Below are 20,596 nucleotides of genomic sequence, written 5' to 3' on the forward strand. Positions count from 1 at the left end.
CAAAGAAGTTGTTTTGAGAAACATATGTGGGTAGCTTGCAGCCGTCAAGGATTATATAGCTTGAAACTTCATCCCTTTCTCAGGGCAGAAACTTCCAGAAAGAAATGAATCCCATTTATTGCTAAGCCTGCTGGGTTTGTTTCTTTAGACATAAATCTCTTACAACTTCCACCCAAAGCTGTAGTTATATTCTCAGAATTGGGTCTATAAAGTAATACAAGTCTTCTCTGAGGGTTGCAAACAGGGAGCCCATTTATCAGGGCCCTGGCCGCATGCCTGGTCCCCCACTGAAGGACGGGAAGGGCAGCCTTTATAGCAAGTCCTCCAAGAGAGCATATCTTAAAGTCGGGACTTCTTGCCTGTGGCGGTTGTCAGCTCATGATAGCACTCCTCCCCTCCTGTGGCTCTGTGCCTCGCCCCTGTCTTATCCCTAATCCCACAGTGATTGGTAGAGCGGTAGGTCCCTGACTCAAAATAAGCCAAACCACATTATTCAATCTCTTACCGCTGTAATTGGTGCAAAGGTCCACCTCAAATGGGGCCAAAGGCAAGAGGGGCTAAAGCTTGGAGCCTGAAGATCATGAATGGCCATGTTGTCCATACCTGGCAGAAACCTACCCAAGGGAATGAAGACAATACATGTTGTGGCAGATTGTGTTTACAAAAAAAATGGCCACAGAAGTATTTCTCATCCCACCCACTTTTCTAGAGCCTGGCTACTCCCTATCAAGAGATGGAGTTGATGACTATCCCCATCCTCTGAAACGAGGGGGCCTCTGTGACTGCCACCACTGTTAGAAAAGGCAGAGTGATACGATCTGACTTTGAGGCCAGCTCGCAGAGGCAATACAGCTTCCTCTGGTTCTCTCCCTGAGGCTTGTCCTTGACATCTGGCTCTCACGCTATGAGGAGCTACGCGGATAGGCCCACACAGAGAGACACCCGGAGAAAGACTTTCCAGGGGACAGCACCAACTTGTCAGCCTGACTGAACTCTCTTAGAAGCAGACCTCCCAACCCTTAGTTGAGGTCTCCCGCTGATACCACACGAAGCAGAGATGAGACTTCCCTTCCCGGCCGAGCCCTGTCCCAAATTGCAGATTCACGATCATCATAAATGACTGTCATTGTTTTCAGCTGCTAAATTGTGGAGTAGGTTGCTACATAGCAAAACATAACTGGTGTGCCCGGAAAGCTGGAGAGTCACACGGTGGTTTTGGAGCACTTAGTTCCATTGTCCGTGAGGCCGACCAGGACCTTCTTGAAGCGATGAGAACCTTGCAAAATCACTTTTTGTCTAAGATCACTGGGCTTCTGTCACTGGCCACCAAAGCAATCCTGACTAACACTGGTGATCACAATTAAGGAAGAGTTCTGCTCAAATAAGAAGGCTGTCTGACACCTGCAGATCCTAGCCCTACCAGCCCCTCCCAGGACGCGAAATTATAGATAACTGAATTTTAAGATGAATAAAATTGCCCCGCAACTCCCACCCCTGCCTTAAAAAAAATCTGTAATGACGAGGTTAACAAATTTAATGTTGTCACATTAGGCTATTTTTTTATTTTAAAATTTTTTAATGTTTGTTTATTTTTGAGAGAGAAAGAGAGAACGCAAACAGGGGAGGGGCAGGAGCAGAGAGGGACAGGGGAACCAAAGTGGGCTTGGCACTGAGCACAGAGAGCCTGATATGAGGCTTGAACTCATGAACCGTGAGACCATGACCTGAGCCAAAGTCAGGCGCTCAACCAACTGAGCCACCCAGGCACCCCTAGACCATTTAAAAAAAAAAATCAACTGTGTGGCACCTGGGTGGCTCAGTCAGTTAAGTGTCTGACTCTGAATCTCGGCTCGGGTCATGATCTCACGGTTTGTGAGTTCAAGCCCAGTGTTGGGTTCTGTGCTGACAGCACAGAACCTGTTTGGGATTCTCTCTCTCTCTCTCTCTCTCTCTCTCTCTCTCTCTGCCCTTTCCTGTTTGTGCTCTCTCTCTCTCTCAAAATAAATAAACATTTTAAAAAATCAACTGCTATCTACTTTTACTATTACTATCTTATGTAAAAAAAGATATTTAAACATTAAAAGTGTACAAAGGACGTAATCTCAGAGTAAAGAAGAATCCTTTAAACTGAATACATTTGGTATCATGCAAAATTTACCATATTGACATTTTTTTCCCCTTTCCATCATGGCGTACTGAAAAGTTTATCATAGCCAGGTATCAGTTCCTGATGCTTGGAGATTGCTGGGTCCCACAGGGAGGGGGAAGTGAAGCTTAGTACAGTATAGTCTTCCCTCAGAGAATTAACTTTAGAGCACCCTGGCATCGGGGATACAGAGGTGGCTGACTCGATGTGACTGGCCCTTCCTTTTCCCAGAGCTGTCCTTCTCTGGAGACACTTCTACGTTAATGGATGACCTTGTTTCACGAAGCGGTATTGAATATTACGGTCAGGCATGCAGATTTGAGAATCAGAAGAAAGCCAGGTTTCTGTCTCAGTGTTGGGGAACCGGGGCGGCTCAGTTGGTTAAGTGTCTGACTCTTTAATTCGGCTTAGGTCATGATCTCAGGGTTTGTGAAATCGAGACCCGTGTCAGGCTCTGGGCAGGCTGTGCAAAGCCTGCTTGAGATTCTCTCTCTCCTAATCTCTCTCTCCCCCTCTCTCTCCCCTCTTCCTGCCCCTGCACGCACACCCGCACTCTCTCTCTCTCAAAATAAAGAAAATAAAACTTAAAATCTCAGTGTCACTTTATTTATATTTTATCTGCCTTCCAACTACCTACCTACCCATCTATCGTCTATTTAGTTATTTATTTAGAGCTTGGGTAATTTACCTCTCAATTTCTCCTGACTGTTAAATAGGAACGTCTGAATTTCCCAGAAACAGACCCTGGGACTAGGATGCTTGTGAAAGTGACATACCAGGAAGCGCTCCCAGGACAAACCCGGAGGGACCAGACGGTGGGACAGACAGGGGACGAGGCCCATGCTGCAGCGTAAGAGCAAGCCAAATCCCACTGAGGGCCATTCTGGCTCACTTCCACCAGAGTTAAGGACTTGGGGGGGGGGGGGGGAGGGGAAGGACGCTTGTGAACTGCCAGGTGTTTGCAATGAGGCTTCTGGCAGCCCGAGGGCCATTCTAGGACGAAGACACCAAAGACAGGCTGGGAGCTTGTGTGCAGAGGGTGGTGAAGAAACCGAGGATGCTGTGGGACACTGACGGCACCAGCTAGGGGTCCTGGCTGTACTTACCACTTCATTTAGTTGCAATTGGCTCTTGGTCGCTACTTACTTTAAAAAGAAAGGGGAGAGGGGCGCCTGGGTGGCTCAGTCGGTTAAGCATCCGACTCTTGATTTCAGCTCAGGTCGTGATCTCACAGTTTTGTGAGTTCGAGCCCCGCATCAGGCTCTATGCTGACCAGGTGGAGCCTGCTTGGAATTCTTCCTCTCTCTCTCTCTCTCTGTCCCTACCCCTCTCACACACCCCCTCTCTCTCTCAAAATAAAGAAATAAACACTTAAAAAAGAAGATGAAGAAAGAGAAGAGGAAGAGGAGAAGAAGGAAGGAGATTCTTGTGGGCCTTTTGAGAAAAACTGACCTGCTCTACGTGTCCTTATAGGTTAGCCAGGCCTGAAGGGAAAAGGATTAAAATTCAAGTGTCTGGGCGGAAATTCATTACACATGAGCACACTGAAGGCTGTGAAGTGTCTGACAGCAAATAAATTGTGCCCCTTTGCTTAGCACAGCACATCCCACTTTTTTTTTTTTTTTTTTTTTTTTTTTTTGGATTCATTCTAGTGCACAGAACACATTCTAGTAGGGACCTCCCTAGGCTGAGCTCCACCCTTTCAGGAAACCCTTAGCCCCTCTCAGAGTCGGGGTGAGTGAGATCCGTCTGCTTCTGTCTTCCTCCCTGCACCACTCCTCCAAATAGTACCTGAAGGGTCGGACAGCGGTGTGCCCTTTGAAAAACACCGTGTTGGTCATCAATTTAGAATTCTTCGAAGCATGTCTCCCGGTGATAATCAAGCTTTCTCCGCAGAGGAAACTGGGAGGACACTGCAGGAGGACGAGTCGCTTCCTGCTTTTTCTGGAGTCCACCCCGCTAGGCCGTATGGGTTTGAGGACATCTGACAGGGCCCGCCCCAGCCACGGGCCGAGAACACAGTCTCTCCTTGACAGTGTAGCTTTGGCCTGGCAATAACCTTCCCGTAACCCGTTTGACTTGGAAGCCAAAGCTCCCGTGTAGCTGGCATGTCCTGAAGGGCTCCTGCCCCTGGCCAGACTCCCACTGCCCGCCCATGCCACCTTTCACTAGGCTGCATTCCAGAGGGTGACCTATGGTTTCCCGGCAGCTGCAGACCAGCGTTGGCCTCGCCGAACCACAAACTCTCTGCTGTCCTCTGGGCTGAATGAACCATACCTTCTCCAACGAGATGTAAACACCTTCCCAGTCTGGCCTTCCTCGGGTATGCTCCCTCGGCCTTAGGGTACCGTATAATTTCCGTTTGCCTTACGGTTACTCTTGCATCATAGCAAATACTTCCTTATGTACAACTTCCCCTAGTCAACCTATTATAGTCTTCTGTCTCCTAGTTGGACCCATCCGCCACACCCATAAATCGAAGCTCATTTTTACCAAAGGAAAATATCAAGAAAGAGCGGTCAGGGTACTCAGTTCTGATTAGGGGCCAAGAAAAGTATAGCTGTAATTTTCAAATAATGCGAAGCTCTCTCTCGCCAGCAATTTGTGTTAAGTGCTTTTTAGGAGCAAATAGTTGTTTTAAAAAAATGATTTACTGGAGCCTAGATTCATCCTTTCAGACAGTGGTCTGAAAATGGATAAATCCAAATCCCATTAAAAAGAGAACACATTAGGTAAGGATCATGTGTTTCATATGACAAAAATCAAAGCCAAACAAAACCAATCTCCCCCTTAAAACCTCCAAAATCCCAAACTGTCTTAATAATAAATGGACTATGTTGGCTCATAGAATCAAAATATCCAAGGCAAGGCTGGCTTCAGGAGCAGCGTGAGTCAGGGCCCAAATGATGTCACCATGGAAAATTCTTTCCCTCTATGTTTTTAGATTTATTCTCATTATACCAACTACCTTTCCTCTGGCAGCTTTAGGCTTTCTTCTTCTGTGGTGGCAAAATGGCCCCAACAAATATTTTTGTCTCTCACTGGTGCCAGTTGGGTTATATACCTTTTCTTAAGCCAGGCAAGTGCCCACACAGTGATTTGAGTCAATCAGGGTCCAGCCCTAGAACTGAGGGTAGGATCAATCCCATGTAAAGCATGTGGTTGAGAATAAAAAAAAAGAAATGGTTTTCTACAGGAAAACCTGGATAATGTTTTATTCTTTTTTATGTTTATTTATTTTGAGAGAGAGAGAGTGGGGGAAGAGCAGAGAAGGAGGGAGACAAGAGAATCCTAAGCAGGCTCTGAAGATGTCAGTGCAAAGCCCGATGTGGGGCTGGATCTCACGAACCGTGAGATCACGACCTGAGCCAAAATCAAGAATTGGAGGCCCAACCAGCTGAGCCACCCAGGTGCCCCGAGGATAATGTTTTAAAGAGGAAATATGGGGATGCAAAGTGGTGCAGCCGCTCTGGAAAACAGTGTGGAGTTTCCTCAAAAAATTAAAAATAGATCTACCCTATGACCCAGCAATAGCACTGCTAGGAATTTACCCAAGGGATACAGGAGTGCTGATGCATAGGGGCACTTGTACCCCAGTGTTTATAGCAGCACTTTCAACAATAGCCAGATGATGGAAAGAGCCTAAATGTCCACCAACTGATGAATGGATAAAGAAATTGTAGTTTATATACACAATGGAATACTACGTGGCAATGAGAAAGAATGAAATACGGCCTTTTGTAGCAACGTGGATGGAACTGGAGAGTGTTATGCTAAGTGAAATAAGCCATACAGAGAAAGACAGATACCATATGGTTTCACTCTTATGTGGATCCTGAGAAACTTAACAGAAGACCATGGTGGAGGGGAAGGAAAAAAAAAGTTAGAGAGGGAGGGAGCCAAACCATAAAAGACTCTTAAAAACTGAGAATAAACTGAGGGTTGATGGGGGGTGGGAGGGAGGAGTGGGTGGGTGATGGGTATTGAGGAGGGCACCCGTTGGCATGAGCACTGGGTGTTGTATGGAAACCAATTGGACAAAACATTTCATATTAAAAAAAATAAAATAAATAAAGAGGAAATAGATGCTGAGCAGTTATTTTTATTTATTTACAAGATCTTAATTTTTTATTAAAAATTTTTTTAAGTTTATTTATTTTGAGAAAGAGACAGAGAGTGGGGGGGGGGAGGGACAGAGAGAGAGGGAGAGAGAGAGAATCCCAGTGCAGGGCTGGATCTCACTAACCTCGAGATCATGACCTGAGCCAAAACCAAGAGTCAGACGCTTAACTGACTGAGCCACCTAAGTGCCCGATTTTATTTGATTTTTTAAAGTAATCTGTATACCCAACATGGGGAGGGAACTCACAAACCCGAGATCAATAGTCGCTTTACTGACTGAGTCAGCCAGGTGCCCTGATGCATCTATAGACATGATGAAAATAAAACAACAAAACAAAGAACCTGTGGCTTTAGCCCAACTTCCAGAACTTTGAAGAAATAGATACGCCTTAAGGAAGAAAAAGTGGTATAGTAATGTGTAATATGAGAAAAACACTTCAGAATGCCAGCCCTGAAAATTCTAGGAATCCAATATATTAGCACGTTTTAAATACACTGCGAAAAAAATAGGGGTACCTGGGTGGCTCAATTGGTTAAGTGTCCAACTCTTGGTTTCAGCTCAGGTCATAGTCTCCCGGTTCGTGAGTTCAAACCCCACGTTGGGCTCTGTGCTGACAGCTCAGAGCCTGAAGCCTGCTTCGGATTCTGTGTCTCCCTCTCTCTCTGCTCACGCTTTGTCTCTCTCTCACTCAAAAATAAACATTCTTTTTAATTAAAAAAGAAAAGAAAAGAAAAAAATCATTTCTAAGGCCACACTAGTCCATTTGGTGCCTCTGTGCAAAAAGGGCACTCCTGATCCGAGGCACTTAATGCCAACTGCCAGAAAATTTATCCAGATCTAAAATGCCTGCTATGCGGGCACCTGGGTGCCTCTCCAGATAATGGCTCCTTTGTGCAGTGCACAACTGGTACAGCAGGATGCAAAACACCTGTACATTCAAATGGTTCAAAATGTCAAGGTCAGGAATAGCGTGTTTCCCTCCAGCTCTAGTTTCTCCCACTAGAGGCAGTGTTCTCAGGGAATGTGAGCTTCCCAACATGTTTTCTTTTATCACTTCACCTCCTGGATTTGGAGAATATGGGGAGAGGAAAGAAGGGTCAGAGACAGCTTCAAATCAGATAAGCTGGCTTTCTTTCCAGCTGCAGGCAAGCTACAACTCATTCTCACTGCGGATCCGAGGGCACGTGGCTAATGTGCTTCCAATAGGAACCCTAGGGCACGACTTCTTTCATCTACTTAAAATATTTATGATCCCTCATTACCATAATGCTGTTAACATATATTAATATACAGGATATCCTTCTAAACTATAGTGTGAATACCATTCCTCTTTGATTCTATACATGATAGAATTTCCATACAGAAATTACAACCTGCCCCCAGGATATTCGGAAATTCTCATCATTGCTTTCACCAAATGTCCACCGGCTTTCGAACTTAAATTTCACATAAGCGACTTGTTCCTTGCCACACTGCTGCAAAAATGAACTTTCTAAAGCACTGGTATAATTACATCATTCTCCCGCATAAAATACTTCGATGTTTTCCTACTGGTTTCAGGTTAAAATCGATACCTCTTAGCATAATTTTTAAAACTTAAAAATAAGACTTTCATCCAAATATAGAAAATGTTAAAAATTATTGACTTCATTAGCGAGGAAACCAGTGAGAAAATAAATCTGGATCAGGAAACATTCAAGGGAACTGAGGTTTTTATTATTATTATTATTATTGTTATTGTTAGAGAGAGAGAAAGAGTGCACGTGCATGCACCAGAAGGGGAGGGGGACAGAAGGAGAGAGAGAGAATCTTAAGCAGGCTTCACACTCAGCGTGGAGCTGGGCCCAGGGCCCAGGATCCCATGACCCTGGGATCATGACCTTAGCCAAAATCAAGAATCCGATGCTGAACTGACTACGCCACCCAGGTGCCCCATGGAACTGAGGTTTTAAAAAGACTTTTTTAAAAGAGAAAGAATAAGTTTGCTAAATTACATACAAAGCTGGTTAACCTTTGAGATTATCTTTTCTACCAGACAGAATTTATTTGCATCTCTGCTGATACAAATCTACTAATTTCATGGACCTTCCCAAAAGTCTGAGTCCTTAATTAATAGTTAAGTAGCCTGGACAACTGCGAGATCCTTGGGTGGCTTCTTACTCAGTGCTGCAGTATGACCTTGAAAGCACATGCAGTAACATACTTGGCCTTATTTTTTTTTTAAGTTTATTTATTTATTTTGAGAGAGAAAGCAGGAGAGAGCAGGAGAAGGGGAGGGGCAGAGAGAGAGGGAGAGAGAGAATCCCAAGCAGGCTCCATGCTGTCAGTGCAGAGCCTGATGTGGGGCTTGATCTCATGAACCGTGAGATCAAGACCTGAGCTGAAACCAAGAGTCGGACACTTAACCAACTGAGCCACCCGGGTGCCCCTACTTGGCCTTAATTCTAGGTTTCCTATCACTTTTCCTAACATTCTGCATGATACGATTCTCGTGCACCTTGCTAGGCTCATTTCCTGCCATGTCTGAGGTTGTCCAGGCAAACACGCTGGAGTGCGGTGCCAAGGACATGCTCATGCCCTTTGTCTTTTGCACAGGCTATTCTTTCTTCCCAAACATCCTTCCTCTCTCCACCCTATTCCAGTCCTTTCTCCTCGTGGTTGACCTGGGTAACATCTGGTTAACTCTTAAAGGACAGCTTCAATACTGCCAGACGGTCACCTACAGTGAGGGTTTCCTTCCCCATCCATCCTGGGTTATGGCCCCTCCTCAGTTCCCCTCCTATGTCTTCCACTCCTTTACAATAACAATAATGTTGATATTTACTGAGATGTCACTATGTGGTAGGCACTGTGCCAAGCTCTTCATTTACTTGATTTCATTTAATTCTCCCAACAGTCCCACGAGGCAGGTACTATTATAACCTCAGTTATAATACTATAACTATGATATATACTATATTTTTTAAATGCTTTGAGAGCGAGCATGCACACGCAGGTGGGGGCGGGGCAGAGAGGGAGACAGAGGATCCGAAGTGAGTCCCATCCTGTCAGCACAGAGCCTGATGCGGGGCTTAAACCCGTGAACCTGGAAACCGTGACCTGAGCTGAAGTCGGACGCTTAACTGACTGAGCCACCCAGGTATCCCTACGACATACAATATTATAACCTCTCTCAGTCATGAGAAAATGGAGGCACAGAGAGCTTAAGGAGCTGAGCCAACGTCACACAACTGACTGGTGGTGACATGATTTCAAACCTGGGTAGTCTGACTCAAGAGTTGTGAATTCAGATCACCTTGAACTGTAAACAGTTAACCACTTGTTTCTATCCAGGCCAGACTGAGTATGAGATCTGGAGGGAAAGCTTCTCTTTCACCTCCCCGACAGGGCTGGGCATTGACTAGGGGGTTGTTAACCATTTGTTGACCAAATATAAAAGCTATTGCTGTAAGTAAACCTGATTTCTCTGGGGTGTTCCAGAATCTTCTCTGACAGTGAACATCTCTGCTCCTGGAGCCAGTACTCAGAGGCAGGATACCAGGATGGAATTCCTCTTGGACCCAAATGACTCTTCTCATGCACGATGTCTATTTGACCAAGTTCTTCCCAGGAGTATACAGAAAAACTCAATGCAATTAAATTGTGTCCCACTGGAAATGCAATTATTCTATGATGAGGACAGAATGCTCTCTGAAGTGCCTGGTAGGAGAGTAAAATGTATTCTTGTATTGCAAACTGGAGTCAGACATTTCCTATTGAAAACGTCTCCAAAATGATACCAAATAGGCAATTCCATTGTTACCAACTCTAAAAACAGAAAAAAAAAGACTCTATGTTGATAGAGGTGAGGATAGCAGTGGCCCTGGGGCAGGGGAGAGTGGAGGGAGTCCGAGGGGGCGTTTGGGAATGTTTTGGTTCCTGATTTGGGTGCTGTGACACAGATGTATTTCACTCGTGAACACACACTGAGCTGAACGTTGTGAGGTGTGCACTTTTCTGTGTATATATTATCCTTCATAAAAATGTTTAATTACACTAGACACGGATGGGAAACTGAGACAACTGCACACACTTTTCATTTCATTTTCCAAAAAACACCTCCAAGGTATCGCACGGAGTTCACACCTGAGGCCGTTAACTAAAGTACTCTCAGGACCCAGTGACAGACGTAACGCCAGTGAGAGGTGGACCCAGGAGGTGGGGGACACCTGTCTGCCAGGGGCAGCCAGTACTCAGCTTGCTCCACACTGAGATACTAGTTAGAGCACTGGCATGCTGGCCCAGCCTCCTTTCCAAATGTTCGACGGAAGCCAGGAATCCACATCTTTATAGGGACTCTCCACCATTTTAAGTGTCAGCTGCTAGGCTTTTAAAAATGTTGAAACACTGTACGGGCCAAACGAAACACATCTGTGAGCCAAAATCCTGCCCGGTGACCACTGGTTTATGACCTCTGTCGTAAACAGATAAAGCAGTACACAGAGTCTCTCTTTAACTCTATTTTGCGGTAAACATCGTCTAACTCTCAGAACAGTCCTAGTGGCTAAATGCTACCGGCTCACAATATTTCACGGGACGCTCATTAGCCAGGGAATTCGGTATCTCAAAAGGCTTCACCTAACAAAGTATGTTAGGCCATGTCTCTGATGATACCAAGAACAGCAACGGTGTTGTGGATACTATTTGCTGCCCCACCCTCTACCTGGCCGGTATACCCATTCCCTAAGCTACCATTGAGTTTTGGCGGCTAATAGGTTACAGCTCCTCACCTCCCCCAGAGGACCACCTTCAGAGCCACTTTGCTCAGCGATGCCTACGCCCTACAGGAGAAGGTGGGGTACCTACAGCCGCTAACAGACTGATGTAGGAGTATACAAGCCCAGCCCCCTTACCTCAAGATGAGAAATTCCTTCTGCAGGGCTCCCTTGGGATCAGGTTGAGGCTGGACTTTGGCTGAACTCACATCTTTGCTTTGCTTCAATCCTTGGTTCTATCCTGCCTCCTTTCCTCCTTACAGGATTTTTCTGAGATAACAACCCGACAGATCACTTGCATAGGGGCATCATTGGCTCGGGCTCTGCTTCCAGGGATCCCAACCTCCCCCCCCAAAAAATGGTTTAGAAGGAACAGTTGTTGGAAGAATCAAGTCTTAGACTGAGCCCTTACTAGTTGGATCATCCTAATAATAATACGGATTATCCATAAGATCATTGATCTTTTTGGGCCGCGGTTTCTTTATGGGCTCATTCATTCAACCGAGGTAGACTAGGCTAATCGTGCGGCCACCCCACAAGATGGTTAAGAAGATACAATGTACTATACAAATGTGGAAGCCCAGTGCAAGCTGTAAGCTCTGAAATGTAAGGGTTACTTTAGAGACGTTCTCCCACCACCCCGTTATAGCACTTAGCACCGTGTGCTCTAAGGTACATGTCCCCTCCTCTTCTGCTGTAAGCTCCCACACTGTGAGAGAGCACTGTATTTTCCTCCACCCTAGGACCCACTGTATTTCTTCAAATCTAAGATTCCATTGGCTTTAAAATACATCATGGGGTACTTGGGGTGTTCAGTCAGTTAAGCATCCGACATCAGCTCAGGTCATGATCTCGCAGCCCGTGGGTTCAAGGTCCGTGTCAGGCCCTGTGCTGACAGCTTGGAGCATGGAGCCTCCTTCAGATTCTGTGTCTCTCTTTCTCTCTCCCTTCCCTGCTTGTGCTCTGTCGCTCTGTCTCTCTGTCTCTCTCTCTCAAAAATAAATAAACATGAAAAAAATCTTAAAAAATAAAAATAAATAAAAATCTTAAAAAGGAAAACAAAACCCCAACTCTGTCGACTAAACTAGGAGACTATGAATCCTATCATTCAGAATTTTTATTTTATATTTATTGATAGACTCTTTTAGATTTATTTAATTTTTATTTTTAATTTTATTTTGAAAATGCTCAATCATACAAAAAAATTAAAACAATTTTATACCCATATATCCACATCTTTTTTTTTTTTTTTTACATTTATTTATTTTTGAGAAACAGAATGAGACAAAGTGTGAGCAGGGAGGGAGGAGCAGAGAGAGAGAAGGAGACACCAAATCTGAAGCAGGCTCCAGGCTCTGAGCAAGCAGTCGGCACAGATCTTAACCAACTGAGCCACCCAGGCACCCCCGTGCTTCCTAGATCTTACTAGAAGGGTCAACAGAAGATTTTCTGACAACACCTAGGACTTATCTTCCTTCTTCAAATGCTTCCTAAATGAATTTTTGATCAAACCACTGATGGGTGGCGGTTAACCAGTTTTACAACCAGGAATTACAGTTAAATTCACAAATGCGTAGGCAGTGACAACTACATTACAGCTGCCATATGGCCAACAGTGATTTTAAGCAACCTCTCTATTTGAGATGTCAAAAAAGTTTTAAAAATGTCTAACCCATTAGCCACACTTAGCCATTAGTCACTTTTCTATTCTTGGGATGTCAAAATGTGGAAAAAAAAAAAAGGTGTAATCCAGCATTACGTACCCCGTGCTCAGGCCTGTGTCTGCCTACTAAGTGATCTTTAGTATTTCTTGAATAAATAGATTTTTTTTATTTTAAAGATTCCTTTGACTTGCTGTTTTCCTGTGTTCAGTAGTTCTTTCCTATAAAAATAGACTGTCATGTTTTCCAAGCCCCAAACCACCCGCTCGATAACCACAAAACTGCACCATGGCAATACCCACATTAGCGTATGATTTGTTTTCTCAGATTTTGATAAATGCAATCTTGAGTGAAGAAAACGACCCACTAAATGTAGGTGTTTACAAACTCAGTGAGAACCCAGAGCTTTTGAGAAGCGAATGTAAGCGCAGCCTTACAGGCACGGGTGTTTTTATTTTTTTAATGTTTGTTTGTTTATTTATTTATTTTGAATGAGTGAGGGGGGGAGAGAGAGGGAGAGAGAGGGAGAGAGAGAGAGAGAGAGAATGAGCGGGGGAGGGGCGAAGAGCAAGAGAGAATCCCAAGCAGGCTCCAAGCTGTCAGCACAGAGCCCAACTCAGGGCTTGAGCCCATGAACTTCTAGCTCATGACCTGAGCCGAAATCAAGAGTCAGATCCTTAATTGACTGAGTCACCCAGGCACCCCGAGGCTGGGTTTTATGTTACAGCTAAAATATTGGCATACTTTAAAGAAAAACTTATTTCCAAAATCCTTACCATTAAGTATAAATGTGTTTGACCCACTAATGTCATTTGTTACCTTATTATTTAAAAAAAAATGTTTAGGGGCGCCTGGGTAGCTCAATCGGTTGGGCGTCTGACTTCGGCTCAGGTCATGATCTCACCGTCCATGGGTTCAAGCCCCACATTGGGCTCTGTGCTGACAGCTTGGAGCCTGGAGCCTGATTTGGATTCTGTGTCTCCCTCTCTCTCTGCCCCCTCCCCCAACCCCACTCACGCTCTGTCTTGGTCTCTCTCAAAAATAAATAAACATTTTTAAAAAATTTAAAAAATGTTTATTTATTTTGAAAGACAGAGAACATGAGCAAGGGAGGGGTGGGGGCGGGGTGGGGGGAGAGAAAGAGAGGGACAGAATCCCAAGCACGCTATACAGTGGTCAGCCCGTGCCCCACAGGAGATCAATAACCTGAGCTGTAATCGGGTCAGACGCTTAACCGACTGAGTCACTCGAGTGCTCCTGTTTGTTACTTTAAATTCAGCTTCTTGAAACCAGGATGGCACAGAATTTAAACCAACACATAGTCCACCAAGGTCCATTAAATATTCTGTGTTGACATCTATCCAGCCTGTGACTTGATGTCAGATTACATATAATAATAGTATTTGTTAGTAGGTCCTTCTATGATGTAGATATCTTGTAGAATAATTACATCTGGGTATAAAGAATCCTAGGAGCCTCCTGTCATATTTATAGCAGGACTTTCCCCAAATAACTAGATATTTCAAAAAGAAATGATCTTGGGAGTTTCCTGGTTTAGACAGCATACTATAGTTATCAGATGTAACCACTAGGGGAAGCTGGGTGAAGGGTACCTAGAATCTCTCTACTAATTTTGCAACTTCTTTTGAGACTTTTCTTAGTCAGTTTGTGCTGCTATAACAATGTACCAAAGACTGGGTGGCTTATAACCAGGAGAAAGTTCTTTCTCACCGTTCCGGAGGCTAGAAGTCCAAGATCAGGGTGTTAGCATGGCCAGGTTCTGGTGAAAGCCCTCCTCTGGGTTGTATCCTTACATGCTGGAAAGAGAGCAAGCTAGCTGGCTGACCTCTTCTTACCAGGGCACTAATCCTCGGGTGCCTAGCTGCCTCAGTTGGTGGAGCATGCGACCCTTAACCTCAGGGTCGTGAGTTCGAGCCCCACATTGGGTGTACTTAAAAAATAAAATATTAAAAACAGCAACAACAACAACAAAACCAGGGCACTAATCCTTGGGTCATCCAAGATGACACCACTCATCTCCAAACACTATCACCTTGGGGATTTGGGCTACAACTTATGAATTTTGGGGGGGATACAAATATTCAGCCCATAAGGAGACTGTAATCGTTTTAAAATAAAAAGTTTTTTAAAAAAGGAAATGATCCTTTGGATCATTAGATCTTAGCATTATGACTGGAAAGTGATTTATACGCCAATAAAAAGTAAAGAGATATTGCCCTCTGGGAAAAAAGTACCCTCGCATTGATGTTAGCATATTTATTTATAATTTCAAAGATTTTTTTTTTTAATGCTGCTTAAATTGAAAATGAAAATGATGGTTACTTCTGGAGAGTGGCCTGGGGAGGAAGTAATTTTCATTTCTTGCATTTCTTTACTGATGGAATGTTATACAATAAAGTTTTATTGCTTTTATGATTTGGGGGCACAAAGTGCTCACGGTAGGCATTTCCTTAAACAGCTAGCTACAAGATTCGAATCACCCAATGAAAATGTTCCTGAATATTCTTCATTATCAGAGGGAAATCTTGCTCTAGTTGTGGTGGTTTTGAGATTTATGTTTTGGGAAAGATATCGGCAAGGGAATAAATTTAAACATCAAAAACTACTATTTCTACTACTCTGCTAAATAAAAGTTAACTTCTAAATTAAAACCGAATCTTAGTATGCCTTTCTCCAAGTATTCTAGATCTCTTCATGAAGGATTATATAGTCATTATAATTTCATAAAGTATCATTTTTACGTTTTCGAGATCAAAATACATCATTCTACAGCCACGGGCAAGCCATACACTATAAATAATTTTATCTTTCCAGCACATAATAGTACTGTCAATATTGAAAGATCTTAATAATTTTTGCCTGCAGGGGTAGATTGCATTTTCCAAACCGGTCCTGCAGTGGCTGATCCTGTTAAATCAAAAGATTCTGGGATCATTGCTGGTTTTTGGAACACTCCCTGACTTCTAATCATGTTTACTTCCTCCTTCGCTTCCCTCTGCCTAGTAGATTATTGTAACTCCATCATTTACTTCTCTTTCCCCACCCTACTAATGGCCAATTGCTGATTAGCTAATAGGCTCAAGTACGATTCAGTAGATAGAATGGAATCATTAAGACTGGGCTTAATCAATGAATCTCTATAAGAAATATCAGTCCTTTAGTGACTGGCCCTCGATCCTCCAGTAAACATTTCCTGAGTACCTGCCACGTGTCAGATCCTGTTGAAGGCACTGAGGACACAAGGATAAAAAGAAAAGGGACGGAGATCTCCATTGGGAGACCTCAGAACCCAGTGTGACTAGCATGATAATTGGGGCAACCAGGTAGCATATCCTCAAGGTAGGACAGTTTTGAGAGTCAGAGGGGATACAAATAATATGACACCTAGGCAAAACAGATCGTCCCTGGTTTCTTTCTTTCTTGTTTTTAAACGTTTATTCACTTTTTGAGAGACAGAGACAGAGCGCAAGCAGGGCAGGGGCAGAGAGAAAGGGAGACACTGAATCCGAAGCAGGCTCCAGGCTCTGAGCTGTCAGCCCAAAGCGGGGCTTAAACTCATGAACCGTGAGATCATGACCTGAGCCAAACTCGGACGCTTAACGGACTGAGCCACCCAGGCGCCCCTCCTCCCTGGTTCTAATGGAAGTTTATACAACATGTTATAAAAAGGAAGGAATCGGCTGGAAAAACAGAACAATTGAAATAAAAATTACCACCCATTTCAGATTCCCCAGTACTTTAAAGCTACACTCTGAAAAATCATGTGCAACTGAGTTATTTAACTTGTAAAGAATCTTTATGCAAATGACTATTTTATGAAAGACATTTTTAAAGGCAAGGTTGCCCAGTATAATTTTTGAAAGTTGTGTGGGCATTTGGATATATCGAGAAGGTTAAAGATAATTTGTTCTTGGAACAAGTATGCCATAGATATATTCATTTCATATCAAAAGTTAATAAACCAGCTCTAATGGAGTAATTATTTGAAAGCTGTCATCCAAATCTTCTCTTTTTTCACCTACCGCTATTCCCAGCTCTCTTTAAAACTGCAACCCTAGCCACAGCAGACAATTATATATGCTTGTCTGGTTTAAGGAGTAAATTAAGTTTGCACATAATTTCCCCCAAAGAGCTATACGACAGGCAATTCTATTTTATGCTTTTTTTTTTTTCCAGAATGGCAATAAATAGTACAAGACATGGATATGAAACCACACCTCGCTATGGTTAAAATGTCAAACTCTTTAAAACCTACTAGCTTAGATATTTCCAGTCCAACAAAGCAAAAGGAGAGGAACTTGGCTACAACCCTGTAAAATAACTTTTCTGTGTATGACTTTAATGGCTGTGCCTATCAGCAAATATGTTTGTTTCCCCAAGTCAGCTGCACGGGGCGAGGTAGTTGGGCACACTCTGTGTACAGAGGCATTCAGAGGGAACAAAGTCTTATTTGCCATCCAAACAGGCCACTTCATCAGGCGGGTTGGAAATTATAGTCACATGTGTGTTGCAGATACCTGAGCAGCAGATGCATTGTGGAAAAAAACACCTGCACGCACATTCCATGATATTTTGACAAATGTGCGTTGTTCCTGATCTGGAGGGGTGGGATCCAGGCTGCCGTAGGAAAGAGTATCGAGTTCACGTCCCGGCTCTGGGCACCCACCCACCCAGCTTGCTCTTGCATCTGTGAATTGAGGGTGTGGGGCTCCATGGTCTCTAAGCCTCCTTCCCACCTTCCTAGTCCAGCCCACAGCCTTGAGACTTGTCATGAGAAGCAGCTGATACAAGCAATTTTCTTTTCAGATGGGCTTTCGGGCTTAACTAGATGGCACAGTGTGCCAAAGGTAATAGGGGGAGGTGACGGAGGAGGAGATGCCATAACCCCTATCTGGATACACAAGGCTCTATCCCCTGCCTGAGTCCACCAGGTGGGACACATCTTTGGGACACTTAAAAGCATAAGGATTCAGGGTAATAATATAAAACATCAGAAGTCACCTACAGCATTGCCTCATTTCCCAACAAATAATCATGATTATTATTTTAACCAACTAGAATTTATTTATTTTTAAAAATGTTTAAAAGCAGGGGGAGGGGGAGAGAGAGAGAATCCCAAGCAGGCTTTGTGCTGCCAGTACGGAGCTGGATGCGGGGCTAGATCCCAGGAACTGTGGGATCACGACCTGAGTTGAAATCGACAGTCAGACGCTTAACTGACCGAGCCATCCAGGCACCCCTTTAATTAACTAGAATTCAAATAAAAACTTGAAATAAAGAAAAAATCATGATTATCGCCCAAATAATAATTATTACTACTGATAATAAATGTTAAGGCAAACTCCGGGCTTGTGGGGTCAGAAGCTTTTTCAATTTTGAGAGCCATCTTTAAGAAAGACAATGCACAATTATAAATACAAAGTTAGGCAAGAAATGTAGACATTGGTAGGGGCCCTCCTACAGCTTTTGGAAGGGTCTGTGCAACTGAGGAGTTTATCTGAGGAGTTTATAGCGTAAGCCTCATTATGGTAAGTCTACCTCTGCTCTGTGCTACTAATTAGTATTAGACTGTAAGCTCCAGAAGGGCAGGGATATTAGTCTATTCTTCACCTCTGCACCTGCACCCCCACCCACCCCATGCCCAGACCAGGGCTTGCCCACGGCGGCTGCTCACTAAATACTTGTTGCACAAATGAATGAAGGCTGAAAATGATATCTAACATTCCTACATTCAGGAACAACGCTGAGTACCTTACCATGTATGAACTCATTTGATACTTGCCATGACACTATGAGATCATAATTGCCAATGATTATTGCTATTTGGTGGCAGGTTGTAGCTGTCTCAGTGCTTTACAGTATTGATTGATGTAATTCTGACAATAGCACTAAAAGGCAAATGTTCCTATTAAGATTCTTAGTTTCCAGAAGAGGAATCCAAGGCATAGAGACGTTAAGTCAGTTGCCAATGGTCACACAGCGATATAAATTGCAGAGCTGAGATTCAAAGGCAGGTATTCTGGCTTCAGAAACTGTGCTTCTGGCTATCTTACTGCCTCCCAGATAAGGCTCAGAGAGCTCCAAGGACCAGCAATATTTGGCCACCTTTTGTTCATGCCTGAGGTCAGTCCAAGCCTCTTGCATTTGCCTATGGTATCCAGTCCTAGGATACCACAAATATTGACTGCTTACAAATCAGGATAACAACGCTGAGGGGATTGACTCTGGATGTCCCCTCAACCCTTTCCCATCCTGTTCCTGGACCAGGCTGCCTCGGGTAGGCACAAGGCTGCCCTCTTTAACCAATGGGGAGCCTCAGCAGGTGGCTGGAGGGAGGAGGGAGATGAGCGGAGGGAGGAGAGGCCCGGGTGTTTATTCTTCCAACTTCTTCCCGGCAAGGTTGGCACTGGCTGGCTGCTTTAGCTTTTGTAGGACAGCACTACCCCCACCATCCAGCCTCTCCTGTCCTCCCTCCCCCAGGCCCAGGAGCAGTAACAGCGCCACCTAGTCCTGACCCTGGGGAACTGCACCCTCCCTGGAGGTTGCCCATCCTTGTCCCAACTTCCTATATAGTCCCTTTGCTAAACTCTTCAAAGTACCCAATCTGAGCGCGCCATTAGTTTCCAGTAAGGGCCCTGAAGTAGGGAGAAAGGAGATTTGGAAGACTGTTCCTCCTGCTGGCAGCTAAAGTGAGCCAGCTGGGCCCTGGATTGGGGGGGGGGGGGGATGGTGAAGGGCTACCACAAGCTTCCTGCAGCCTCAATAAGACCCACCTGTGGCAGGTGAGGAATTGGGTCTTTGGGAGAAGGATTCGTCTTAGAACCGAAATTGCTTAAGGGACCCCAGCTGAAAGACAACCGTATTGATCATTAAACAACTCTGCAAGTAACAACTGCATACATTATTCATTATTAATGGAATAATTCATCTGTTTTATAAGTTTGCATCATATTACCTAAGATTAAAAATGTTAACATTTTGAAGTAGGAGTTAGAAACAAGGCAGTGTTTCGAAAGGAGTTAGGGTGGCTGGGTGGCTCAGTCTTGATTTCGACTCAGGTCATGATCCCAGGGTTGGGGGATCGAGCCTGGCATCGGGCTCTGCACTGAGTGGGGAGCCTGCTTAAGATTCTCTCTTCCTCTTCCCTTAGCCCCTGCTCTCTCTGTCTCTCAAATAAATTTAAAAAAAAATTTTTTTTAAAGGGCTTTGTAGATCCTTCCCCAACTGACCTGTATCAAAGAGCCTGTCCATAAATATTTGCAAACCATCTATCTGATAAGGGTTTTAAAAAATTATTTTAGAGAGAGAGAGAGCAGAGCAGAGGGAGAGAGAATTTCCATGCTGAGCATGGAGCCTGATGGGGGGCTCAGTTACCAGGCGCCCCTGGTAAGGGGTTAACACTTAAAAAGCATAAAAACTCCTATAACTCAATATCAAAACAAACAAACAAATAATCCAGTTTAAAAATGGGCAAAGGACCTGAACAGACATCTTCCCAAAGAAGACATACAGATGGCCAACAGGTACATGAAAAGGTACATCACTGCTCATCAGGGAAATGCGCGTGAAAACCACAATGAGATATCACCTCACACCTGTTAGCATGGTTTTTGTCAAAAAGACAAGAGATAATGAGTAGTGGTGAAGATGTAGAGAAAGGAAACCCTTATATACTGTTGGTGGGAATACATACATTGGTACAGCCATTATGAAAAAACAGTATAGAGATTCCTCCCCCCAGAATAAATAAATAAAACAAAACTCTGCAAGGCCACAGCTCTGAATGTTTGACCATGCCAAGAAGAACTGCAGTGAAAATATTTCCTGGGTATTTACTACATGCCAGATGGGAAGACTTGCCAGTGGGGGCTGGAATAATCTGAGAGTTTTC

Source organism: Panthera leo, chromosome C2 (assembly GCF_018350215.1).
Source record: "Panthera leo isolate Ple1 chromosome C2, P.leo_Ple1_pat1.1, whole genome shotgun sequence".
NCBI classification, from domain to species: Eukaryota; Metazoa; Chordata; class Mammalia; order Carnivora; family Felidae; genus Panthera; species Panthera leo.